A 13,947-nucleotide genomic window follows, 5' to 3' on the forward strand; every position below is an offset into this window, starting at 1 on the left:
TGTCAATTAGTGTACGTAGTACAAATGACGCCTTCTGAAGATTTTCCATGGATTACACCTGCCAACTATTCAGCACAGATGACTTTATCTTAGCGAGGCCTGCTCTAACACCTTTGATTATTGACAATTTTATTTCATAAAGAGAAAGACCAGTCTATGATTTTCTCAAAACTTAAAGGTAAGATTAAATATAAAATTATAAAATTTCGATGTGGCCAAATCTGAATATTTTTATATATGTGTATTACAAAAATACTGCGAAAATAGTTAAATCTATCTAACGCCTCAGATAAAGCTATTATAAAGTGATGTAAATTCCATAAAAAAATAATAATGAGGAATCCAAAACAATATGCAGTCAGACCTCACTGTAAAATTGCACATAAAATTAATATTAATGAATTAGGCGGAAATTAAGAATCAATAAATATGTATACCTCACAAATAAATACAACTGATAAATAAATATAACAACTGTTGAAAATCAGCAAAGCCATATTTAATTCTGTGAGTTAATAAACACAACCATTATACTAATATTTTTTCATATAAGCACATATTTATGTGCGTAATACTTTTCTAGTCTCAGATTCACTAACAAATCACAATAGTTTACATTGAACATTTATGACCGGTGATCTACAAAATATCGCCTGCAAAAGCAACAAATGAAAGACTTAAGCTGCAAACTCGATTTCAAGTGATTAATTTATTAAAGTGTGCAAGCGAGTGCAGTGCCTTACGTTACATTGCGCACAGATATTATGAGAGAACAACAAAAGCAAGTGTCAGTAAATTTCATACGTAATTCAAACCGGTTTCGTTAGCCACTCAGATGGCACAACTTGAGCCCCGGCACCGTCAACGATGTAGCATTCTACATTGACTGGCGTCACTTTGTCTCCGCTGCCATCATAATCTCGCCAGCGTGTCGGCGACTTATAAAAGACCCCACAAACGCATGCAACATCAGCGCTTGAACCCAGTTACGGAACAACTGTATTTATGTGCGTTTGTTGTGTTGTGTGTGCCTTTATAGTTGTATCTGGTGTGTGAGTATCGCCTGAATTCGCATCAGACGGATTGGCATCACTTAATCATAGTTAAAAATGTTGTTTAAAATAATGAGGGATTAATTACTTGTCATAAGGCAACACATGCTCAGATTTCCGTTCAAATTATATAAGCAATGCCTATTATTTTAACACGTATTCAATAACCACAATATAGTTGAGATTTATAAAGACTTTAAAATAACTTTAATTTCATTAAATATTATAGAGATATTATAATTTTCACAAACACATACATGTCAATAAGGCTACAGATACAAAGAATGTTCATATACCTACTCCAGCAGTATCTTATCAATTTCAGAAGCACATATTCCACCAGCGGTTTGTAGCTTAAGTTGGCATATTTAGCCATGGCAACGTCGATGTATATTATCACAGAGAAATTTCTGCAATGAATGGAACTATTTTTCCTGCCATTGTGGAAGATTGGACGATACAGTTAAACATACCTCATAAATCTTAGTTATCTAGTTAGTGTAGATTATACCTCATGAATCTTAGAAACCTTTATCAATATGGTGATACTTTTCCGGACCTTTTCCTAAGTTAACCGACTGAATTTCACAGTTTCGATTGTTACTTGATCCTTGGTGTATATGAGTGGCCATGTTCTGTCCGCGTTTACAAAGTGCAGAAGCAACTCCGCCGCTGTCAAATATTGCCGTGAAGTCCTCTTAGGTTACCGCCGACCGTTTTTTTACGTCCAATATTTCTTGCCTGAGTGGTCTTTTGAGATGCCGACAGCCTCTTGCATTATCAGTAGGCAGTCAGTAAATAAGATATCACAGATTGTTTTTATATTATTCTCCGTGGTAGACGTTTTCAAGACACTTGGGAGTATCGTATCAAAAAGAAAAATTAAATAAATTTTTGACGAACACCAAAAAAGCAAGGGATTTTCCATAAAGAATACAATATGGTTCCCATTTCGAAAGGACTCATCGACTTACAATTGTCTTCTTCCATTTTTCTAAAGTTTTCGTTTATGTCTGTGATCAAAACAAAACTAGTCTGCTGGAGGTGATTGAACTTTACAGAACTCCTCTTTGCTGTTATTTATTTTAGATAGCATGTCTTATTGGTTCATATAACCGTCTTTCTGAAAACGTTATTTTTTCAATACGAAACAGAATAGAATACAATAGAAACAGAATTCTTTTACATTAATCACAATTCTAAGCTCAGTTTGTGTGCACCCAATACTTTAACAATACCTACATTTAATTTAAACTGAATTTTTAGTAACGACTTTAATCATAAAATTGTTAACATTTTTCTATCTTACCAACGAATTTTCTGCAAATTACCGATAAACACATACAGAACTTTTAATCACGAAACACTGTCTGTAAAGTGTATATGCGCGTTCTTTATAAAATTAATTCGCCTCACCTGTCAACTGTTCACGCAAATGCATGCACAAATAAAATAAATAAACCAAATTTGTGCGCCGTGTGTAACGTGTCTAAAGGTGTAATATTGTTGCAGTCGCCCATGTTGTCACCTTATCCTTTTCATTATGCAGATTTTCCTAGCCTTTTTGTTTATTTTCACAACCCGTCCACTGCCTCCGCACAGCAATTGGGCCGAATAGCTGACGAACTGTTGTTTTCACGAAATTTTCCAATTAAGCAAACTTGCACCTGTGGGAAAAAAACCAAAAGTCAACAAATAAATGAACACCAATTAGGTAAATATTCGCAGCTATTGACTGTCCACAAATAAATACTCAGGCATGTGAAAGTATAAGTACGAGGGTGGTCAGGCAAGTGCTTCACCTGCAAGAAAGGAAATATATTTTTGGAAAAATTTCGAAATCAAAATCTCCGATTTACATGGTACAGGTGATCAGGCTATGATCCAAGTTGTTTATACCCTCTAAGAAATATGCTTTCTGATGAGGTGAAAAGTTAACCTACAGTATAAGCATCTTATTCGACTAAGGCGATTATTTTTTCACTTTGGAAACAGAAAGAATATGTATCAAGCCAAATCTAGGGAATACGATATATAAATATGGCAGATATTCGAAGTTCAGTTCGATCACGCTCCAAATGGGGCCACTATTTCCGCAATACGGGATCGAATTGTTCTATTAATAGGTGCTTTTCAGATCACATGAGCGTTTTATCCTTTTCCAGATATTCGATGTAGAGCGCACCGTGCTAATCCCAGAAAATGTTGGATCGTTACGTTTCTAACTGATAAGTTAGTCCTCCCGTACTTCGAAGTAGGTTCACAAAATGAAGTTCACTGTTGTTTGAACTCTTGTGTATACTGTTGATTCAAGGTTGAAACGATAAAAGAGCTCAATTTTTATTGAACTTAAACGGTCTCAAACGTTCTTGCGAAGCATTCCCATGTTGACGCCTTTGTCCGGAATAAGCGAAAAGAGTAGATAAAAGATTCTCACGAGCCGCCCACGTATGGAAATTGTGTTGCGCACCCCGACGCCACGTCAATTCACTTGCATTTTGTATATGTCCCAGTTATATACTTGAACTGCGGACTGTCAGCGGCTGAGAAAGTGGCGGCGTGTGCAGTTTCTCGTACAATCGTATCGAGTATTTGGTCATAAGGCGCATGACTACCTGCCGCAGTGGTACGCACGCGTGCAACTGGGGCGCCCGCTGTTGCCGATGTTGATTAGATAAACAACACTCTAGCAAGTGCACCGATAATAAAACCAACAACAGAGTGTACAACAAATCTCAAAAAACTCATTCAGATACACACATATACGAACTCGTATGCTTGCAGCCATTCACAAATTAAACAAACGTTTAACTATTTATGATGATTAAAGACAGAGCGGTGAGTAGATCGAAACTTGTACTTGTTTGCTGATGCTACAGTCATGCAGCCGCGGGTGGGTAGCCCAGGGGAAGGGGTGGCATGTCGCGGTTTCGAGTTCCGCTCTACGCGAGAAATACCATAAAGCTGCTGGTACGAGTATAATATTTCCGGATGCCGCGGAGTGTGACTGCTTTTTTGTCTGTTACTCCGACTAACTGCAGGAGAGACTATTTGATTACCGCTATTTTGGTATTTCTGCAGGCTGAGTGCGGTGTTGTTGCTTTTGTGCTCGCACCGCTATTATTTTTTATTGGCGCACGCGGCAATTCATTTATGCCAACAAATCTTGTCGCATTCACGCCATTTTGCTGCAGCGTTGCAGTAAGATAACTTTCGCTGGGAGTTTATGGTGTGAAATTTGGAGTCAAAGGCGCCAAAGTGAATAAAGGTATGTTATGGAATGCAACTAGCCGAAGAGCAGTAATGATCTCTCCTGTCTAATAAATCCAGTTACTAAAAGCACTGAAACAATCTTTGTTTTTTGTTTTTTTTGCACCTAATCGTAAACCACGCTTTCACCATTCTCTGTGACATTTGCTGGATCGACGTTGAATAAATTAAAAGCTTTTGCCGCTGCCACTATGAACTTAGTAACTTAGTTCGTAAAGCTAAAAGGTATATTTTTGCATATATAGTATACTCCATAAACATGTGTGCATTCTTGGATATGATAAACTTTGTCATTGATTTTAGTGCTTTAAATCTAAATTTATCTAACGGTGTGACAACATCATCATTCAATGCGGGACCAGCTTCGTCAGATACGATTATTTACGGTCAAACTCAATTTTTTGTTCAACAAATGTGCCAGCCTCGAAGGAACGTCAGCGTCTACTTTTACTTTATGATTCGATTTTTAGATTTCTTTTTCTGAAGATGTGAGGATCAGATTTCAAGAAGTTATTGAAACGGAACGGAACGGAAGTCAAAGCACAACTAATGCAATATACCATCGTTTTTATTGATTTGTGACTTTTTGCTAAGTTTTTGTAGGCCATTTTTTCATAACGATGTGATAAACATATTCTTTTGATGTCCGTGAAGTGAAGGCGATATCAATCAACTTTACCCGAATCATTTTATGGCTCTAAACTTTTATATATGCACCATTTAATAAAGTATCTCTAAGTTTTACAGAAAGGTCTTATAGATTTAATATCTTCATTACTTACTGCTTTATTCACCAGGATCAGTTGAAATTTAAAATTTTCAAATACACTCTTTTCCGTTGGTATCCACATTTTGGCATCTTATTGTATTATAAACCCTCACCTGCTTGGTGTTTGTCCGCTACTAGCAGATTCTTCTGGCCCGTAGTAAACACAAGCAAGTCAATAAAGCTCCACGTCTTCCTCCGAAGGGTTTTGAAATAATACTCACAATCACTTTCTTCCTTTTGACTTCTCCACATTTACGGGAGTAATGCAGAAACACCTTGGATCTCACACTTGCATTCATGGAGGTAAAGTAGCATACAAAGAATAAAATGCTAAAATACATAACTGATTCAAAGTAATCCCATCTAGAGGGACATGCACGAAACACATACACCAATTCACAAATTTACTTTGGAATAAAACATCTAAACCCCTCTACTGCCTCCACCAAATCTAATCAAAAATAATTTTTTTTTTATCAAAACCCCAGTAATATTTAATAAATATACTATTTTTTAGTTCATTTAGCACTAATTTGAATGAATCTATGTAAATAATATATTAGCCATTCAAAACACCTCCAACTACCGGCAAAATGTGCGGAATATGACCTACAGGTGTAAGAGCACCTTGCGCCACGCCGCCGACAACAGGCAAACCTCCGGCGGCTCCTGTCAAAGTTCCAGTAGCAACGCCAAGTGGTAGACCCCCTGGAAGAGGTAATTGTGGTCTGCAGTCGCCACTAACGAAAAGCACTAAACGGATGCAGAATTTTATGAGGATAGTAATTAATTAGAACGGTTAAGACACTTATATTACTATCGTGTCAACTTACTTGTTACAAACAGTAATGCAAAAGCAGTAGTGCTGATCCGGAACATGTTAGGCTATTGATAAATCCAACAAGAATTAGCTAACTCAATTTTTTTCATCATATTTATAGCAAAACTTGGTTGGCAAAATTTAACCAAAAGCAACAACGTGCTAACTGCAATAAACTCAAAACTATATGATACTTTTTCAACAATTTTTAGCAAGCACGTAAAGTAATTGAAATTTTTTAGTGTACACAAGCACGGTTCTTTAGGTGAACCAGTCTACCGGCTAGCTATAACTCTTTGCTTCAGAATGCACTTTCTGGCACGTATGCGAGCACTGTGCTATGTGCATATGCGAGGCGTGAGAAAATTGTGTTTTTTCACAAAGTGCGCAAAATTTTCTTGAAATAACAATAAAAAATACATTGAAGCACGTTCCAGCAATTCTAGATTAACTAAAACCTGAATGGGACATGCGTAAAACAAATATGGAACCCCGTCAACACAAGTTCATAGCACTCTCAATTTAGATTGTAAACATCTCTCAAACCGGCATAAACAATTGAAACTACTCTCGAAATTATTGTTCGAGTAAAAGATGAGCCGATGAAGAATTACTAAGGATTGTACACCTAAAGACGATTTCATGACATTCACTCAGTGTCTATCATTGAACGTTGCTCATATCCAAGACTGTAAATGAACTAAAATCTCTCTAAATTATTTTGTATCGCTCAAATAACGCCTTACTAAAACCTTCAGTCAATAGAGACCTATCGATAGCATTAAAATCTCTAAACAATATTCATATTATATTTTTAAATAATTCTCTCTGAACTTTTGGGATGTTTCCGAAAAGGGAGTGTTCGAACATTTTTCAGTACTTTTTTGTCGAACACCAGAAGAGCCATCTTAGGTATATATTACTCGTATATATTATGTATGCATCTAATTCTAAGATTGTGCACCATTATGAAGGATAGATTTCAACTGAAACTTCTTCGGTACCTGCCACTGTTAATCATTAAAAATATTCCAGATAAATTGAATTTTCGGTTTTTATGCTTTAGAAACCTTTTTATTTTACATATCGAAACATGGCACCAGTGTTTTCGAACAGAGAGAAAGTTCGACAAATAATATGTTTTCAAAGCTTTCTGGAAATATAGTGCTTGAACGATCTTCAGCTCTCCTGCTCATATTATAATATAATACTCTGTATATAGGGAAGTAGTAGATATACATATGTATATAAGTATGATAACATCGGCATCTAAGGTGAGTAAAAATAAGCCTAGTTCAGTTTGCTTTTGGAATTCCGTGGAATGACTTGTAACATAAAGAGAAGTAACTGGTTCATGTGGCGCGGCTTGTAGGCGAATCGAACAGTCAGTTGGGAATTGAATAATTTTTAAAGATTCTGAATCGGAAATCAACACAAAAAGGCCATTGGGAAGTAAATCGTTTTAAGCACAAAAACGAAATTTTCAGTGAACAAGTGAGAGTAGGATCTCAGTGGCTATCGAGATGGTATACACTTGTGTAGATATGTATGTGCAACTAGTTAATATCGTTTAATTTGCATTTGATTGCAAGTTTCAGATAATCGAAAAAGAACACATGGTATAGATGGTCTAATGCATAAACAAAACTCAAGCAACACACACACACATACTGCATACTACGTACCTGTACATACATTTCCAAAAATAGCCTACAATACTAATGCGTAGCGTCGCCGCAAGTGCAGGCGACTGCACCGCCAACTTTGAAGTGATTATTTTCCAAAAACTTGCAGCACGCTGGTGGCGCTGTGGTACGCCACCCATGATTTAAAAGATAATTCTGAAACGTTTCGATTTTTATGTTTTCTCAAATATTTATTTTGCGTTTTTGCCGGTTATTACTAAAACAATTTACTTTGCTTGTTAAAGTTCAGTTTTGCCCTTCCCATTCTCAGTTGGCTGTCTAATTAATGCACAACATGTTGCCGTTTCGCTAAAAAAAGGTCTTAAAGATTTTTATTTGCACCAATTGTCCCAGCACCAAAGTGTATAAGTGCCACGGGGAACTTATGTAATCAACAGCGGCGATAGTGACGGCGACTTCTTCTATCTATATACACACAAACCATCTGTGTATTTTTACGATTCTCTTCTGCTGTTCATTTGCTTATGGAACAATTAATTTTTTCCTTTTTTTTAGTAACTCAAACCGTCGCGCAGATTAGAGACAAGTCCTGACGTGCTTGTGTCGAATGATGGGCAGCTTCAAACCTTGTCAGCGTCACTTTACTTTGGGAAATTCAAGCAGCTAACAAGTTGTTACAGTTTAGTGATTATACTTTGTGCATATGCGTTTGATTGTGTAGATACTTTTTTTAACTTTTACTGCCTCGGAACTGATTTTTCACTGTCATGGCTCTGGCGACGGAACAGAAGCCAAGCACCGAGATGGTTTACATGTTGGACAACTTCATCTCGCTGTTGCGGAGAGTGCTCCAACTACAATGCTTTAAAGCCTGCTTATATATATATCCTGTCCGGTCCAATGACAGCCCCTAAATTATATGAATATTCTCGTCAGTGGTGTTATTGGTTGCCGGGCGATAATTAACTGGTTGTTGTTGTTAGGATCATTCAATGGCGTAATTGAGACCATTCGCCAATTCGTGGAAGTAAAAAAGGAGAAGCAGCAATAGTCATTTGATTTGATTTGTTTCTTTTCATTCTTGATTTCCTATTTTTATATTATAAATTCCTGACATTTTTAAGTATATTGTTAGAGATAGATATGTGTCACCTTAGTGCCTTGATTTTATACCGAAAATATCAGCCAATCTGTAAGATTTATTATTGAAATTCGGATAGAACAATTTAACTGCCATAAAACCAATATAAGAATCTCAAACTTCCGGTTAGCTTTATACGATATATATCAGTCAATATGTAAGATATCTAAGGGAACTGACGGAACGTATAGCACTGGATTTACTATAGTTTACTGCTAAAAATGCTCAGTTGAGAAATATACATACATATTTATGCCACTTTTTGAATATAACTTAGTACAGTATAGAGGAAACGTCGCGTATTTGATTGCAGTAGAATGATCTGTTAAGTGACCTTCTTTTTATTGTTCGCTATAGTTTTTTTGATCTAAATGAGTGATGTGCAATAAATTTGCTCCTACGAATTGACCCGTACTTACCTGAAGCTTTCAAATGCTTATACTATGCATCAACTTTCCATCTGTCAGTGAGCTTTTTGAATAAGTTTTTATATTGAAAGTTTAGTACTGCATAAGTAGAGGGTAGGTTTAATGAATTAGAACGTGTAAATAGTAATCTGTAATATATTGGATTATATATTAAATATTTTTCCTAGTACTTTAAACAAAAACAAGAAACGGCTTTTTTTAATTTTTTTTTTTTTTTTTTTGGGCATAGGTCGGGTACGTTATATCCGACTGATTATCTATACATACGTGAAGTGGACTATCAGTTTTGAGATAAGGATCTGCTAATTATTTTCACGAAATTAGTTTCTAAGGCAACCCTAGAATCTTCGAACAAATTATTAAGATCAAAATCAAGATAAGACCCGGCGGTTTTTTTTTAAATAAGAAATAAAAAACTTTTTCCCAAATCCCGCTAATTCTGTTTCTCATTATGGTCAGATTTATGCGGCCGACACTTATTTGTTGCAATGATTACTCAAAAATATTAACTTATTCACATTATTCAAAATTGTGTTATTATGCTAAAAATGATAGACGATTTCAAATCAAGTTTATTATACAGATATTTTTTACGCAATCTACTGTTCATTTGAGTCATATGTTAGCACTGATTTAAACTCACCTTTTCCTATTTTTTCCAAACTTCAATTTCATCCATTATAAATCAAATAACAACAATATATATTTTTGAAATAATTTTAAAGATTTTTATTGAATATTGTTGAAATGCAATATCAACAGATTTTAGTAGATAAAAATGCGAATCCAGTGCAACATCGAAAAAGTACTTACCTTTCTCTATACAACATAACAAAAAGTCCAAAAAAGGCCGAAAAACGTTGTTTAGAGACCGGCAGCGGCAGGCATTACCTAAACACACTTCTGGCATCGCCTCCTGGCGGAAAAAGCTCAGCTCGTTGCCGTGGCGTCAAGTATGTAATAACATTCGGATTTTATTTGTATGGTATTTTAAATATGTGACAAGAACTCGATGGCTAGAGAAAATTTCCGAGCCGTTTATTACGCCAGAAATCGGGAGATTCCGGCCGATGATGGTGCGTTCATTGGTAGGACTATTTGTATAGTATGCTCACAATCGCCAGTTGTGCTAACGCCGACGCTGGTAGTACCATTTGCGCTACTGCTGCCGCCACCTATCTATTTCATCAATTGGCTATTGTTATTGCTTAGTATTTCCACTGAAAATACATAAATTCAAAAAAAAAAAATAGATAACTTAACATGTTAAGGTAGTGTTATACAAAATTCTTTTAATGCAATTGAATCTTAAAATTATCTCTCCCTGAGATATGAGAGGAAGAACTCTTCTCAATATTATACCCTAAATATGTTAAAAAATATGTATAATTTATGATGTATATCTTGCATCCAAACAGACAAGTTAATATAGCTAAAAAAAAAAAAATTTCCTAGATGAAAAATTTCGAAATACCTTACTTTTTCTGAAAACCTAAAATAAAAGCAAAGCCATGAGTTTCTAATTAGTAAGCTAATAAAAGTACTTTATAATCACCCAATAAAGAAAAATATACTAGCATAATAAACTTATTTTTTGGTATTGCGAAATATATGTAAATATATAAAATCCAAACTTAATTTTACAAGATTAATTTATTTCGCAATTATTTATTTTGAAAGAAAAAACGAACTCATGTATTTACTGATGTCAATAAAAATTTGTCCAATATCACAATTAGCGCTAATTGGCTTTGTAAGCAATTTATGAAACATATATTCACGTCCTATAAAGAGTTATTCTGCCAACGCGGGCGCATCGTTTTTTCAAGGGGTCACAGGTTTTCACGATTTCTTTGCTAATAGTGTATGCTTGTAGCAATAAAAAATTTTAAGAAAATATTTTTAAAAAAAGTTTTTTTTACCCAAGGAAACCCGTGTAACCCCTTATTGACACAAATTACCAATTTATTTGATTAAAAAACACAATGCCAGATATTTAAAAACTCTCTTCAACTTCAACGTTAGGTCGCTACGGAAGTGGCAGTAATTGCAGTTTATTGAAACATTGTACGCTTTGCCGCGCGAATGCTGTTGGCGCGTCGTTCGGCAAATTGCAAATTGGCGTGTAGCAGGCTGTGAACTACTTTTCTACTTATTCTTTGGTCTTTACCTATTTAAGTTTTATGAAGTCGCTAAGCGTTTCGGAGCAGATCTTATCAGCATGCCACTTGGTACTGGCACTTTTGCGAATTGTGAAATGGTTATGCAACAATTTAGCAGATCCGTGAGTACAACAAAAAGCGATGCAAAAATGTAAGCATGGAAAATGAAGCTGGAAATTTGGTAAGCAACAAACAATCAGACAATACTGCAAGAACTACCGCGCTCCACCAGCACCCGACAACAATTTCGTGCCACAAATTTACAAATAAAAAGAGGCTGTAAATTTTTAAAACTTGTTTGGAAATTAGCAACACTTGTAAATTAAAACCAAAATCTACCAAACATGTAGATATAACATACAGTAAGGGGGAATAATGTTGCCTATTACTCATCTCAGCGGCACACACTTATAAGCATTGGTAGAAACTTAAGTTTAATCAACACAACTGCATAAATATACATACGCATATATGCACATCGATGTCCAATAGTCAGTATTTATAGATAGAAAAACCAAAAAGACATGTCAACATACACCTATTATATATATATAGAAAATATCTAGCTATCTGTGCCCCTCCTACCAAAATATGACATTTACTTGAAGACGCTGTAATGCACGTTGATGTTGGAGTTCAAGACATGCCCACAGCGTCACATTATCAGCATCAGCAGACAAACCAAATGCAAAATAATAAATAAAAAAAGATAGTGGTAACATAATCATTAACGATAGCATCAAGCAGTCAGCACGCTTGCGATTTTGACACTTGACGTTCGGCGCTTGATGCTTTGGTAAATAAATGACAAATAGTTTTCAAATGGCTCTCAATTATGACATCATTAAAACAAATAATGATAGTCACTAGGCAGTGTCAGTTCGAATCGGTAATGGGCTTGTGGGTGAAGGGTTGTCAATGTGTGTACATTTGTTTTACATGCCATTGCTATTTTATTTTTGTATTTTTGTCGTTTTGTCTCTGGGCGTACTTGGTAGTTCAATTATCTTTTACGCCTCTGGGCCAACACGTATTTGCACTAATGAAGCGTAATTGGTTTGCATTTTTCGAGGCAACCAAAAGTCTTAAGCATATGTATATACATATGAACATATGTATTGAAATTAGTTGAAGACAAATAGTTGAGTCTTCTTTGAGAAGAGTAAATTTGAGAATAAATTTTAAGTGCGTATAATTTTTTTGACTGCTTGTAATCACATTAAGTATTATAATAATAAGATAATTATTAATTAGTTAATCCCAAATGAATGCAGTTGAGCGATTAAATTATTTCCAATGAAATATATAGATTATTACACAGAGACTATAGTATACTTATATTTTCGGCAAAATGAAAAAGGTAGTAAAATCAGGAAGTTATCTCGGAAAAAAGAAATAAACTTATAATTAAGTTTTCTACCAAGAAAAACTCACTTCAGATAATAATATTTATGAAACGCTCGAAAAACTTTAAACGATATAATGCCAAATTTATTACTGTAATGCATCTTATAATTATATTGTGACAGATACACATGTTCGATTGGATATGCATGCGAACTTTCGTAATTCGATATGCGCACATGTAGCTCCATATCAGTGGAGCCGTCGAGAAACTTGCTTGAATATATTCTTTTGGCATATGGTACTAGCATTTGCAGAAAATCTAGTTTAAACCTGACAAGTAAAGCCAATCTCAAAAACTTATCTGCCATTTGAAAAAAAAAAATTTATTTGTATTTCTCAGTTGTTGCTCAAACATTATGCAGTTATCATACACCCACAGACAGGCTACCATAACTTATTGACTGATAGCGACAAACTTTGTGTAAATATGTTAAGATAAAATTGAATAAATGCAAATAATAGGCTTGTAGTCGCTGCTGGTGTGATATATCTCATGTATACATATGTATTTGTGTGTAAGTATGTATGCTTCGTTATAATTATTTACTATGCTTGGCATGCGTTATTAGCACTAATCCAATTGCCAAATTTTTTACATCATTTATATTCGAAATCAGTTTTCGACATTATTTTATTATGCCCATTGAGTCCAGCAATCCGCTTATAGATCTCGTTAAAATTCTTGTGCGCATGCGCATAATATATAACGCTGTAAATAGTGACAGGAGAGCAAACGCGGTGGCTACTGGTAATGATATTGGAAATATAATACAAAAACGCCAATAGAAAAGCATAACAAGTTTTCTACACATTAGATCTAGATTGCGATTAAGACCTCTCAACATTAGGCAACATTTTTTTTTTTTTTTGTTTTTTTTCAAAACTCCTTTCTCCAGCCAACCACACAATTTTCGGAATACGCGAAGTACTCGTACTTATTTGATTGCCAAAAATTGCGCGCAAATTAGCATACAACTTTCTTTACAAATCTGGCAACGCGATTACAAACATTTTCTATTTTTATGTTCGACAGTTAAGTCATAAAATTTTTGTTAAATTTTTTCTCTGAAACCAAAAATTCAAATTTTTAAATTACTCACACACGGAATTGCCAAAGGTATGGCACACATACTATCGCGCACGGGAGTTAACATAATTTGTTATAATTAATGTCAGTTTATATGCCCGAAAAGCGCAATTTATTGTTGCTCGAATTGCCGGTGTTCAATGCAAAAGTTTGTTGGTTGGTTAA

General features: G+C 35.0%; 1 long non-coding RNA gene across 1 annotated transcript in view; it reads right to left on the minus strand.

Annotated features, from left to right (window-relative positions):
• Window positions 1–9,871: 9,871 nt before the first annotated feature.
• LOC108972998 overlaps window positions 9,872–13,947 on the minus strand; it is a 69,221-nt gene continuing 65,145 nt past the window's right edge. The window contains exon 5 of the long non-coding RNA XR_001993689.1: window positions 9,872–10,346. This is a non-coding gene — a long non-coding RNA (uncharacterized LOC108972998). The remainder of the gene's footprint in view (window positions 10,347–13,947) is intronic.

The sequence above is a fragment of the Bactrocera latifrons genome, unplaced genomic scaffold, assembly GCF_001853355.1.
Source record: "Bactrocera latifrons isolate USDA-ARS-PBARC rearing strain unplaced genomic scaffold, ASM185335v1 scaffold_445, whole genome shotgun sequence".
In the NCBI taxonomy this organism is placed as follows: Eukaryota; Metazoa; Arthropoda; class Insecta; order Diptera; family Tephritidae; genus Bactrocera; species Bactrocera latifrons.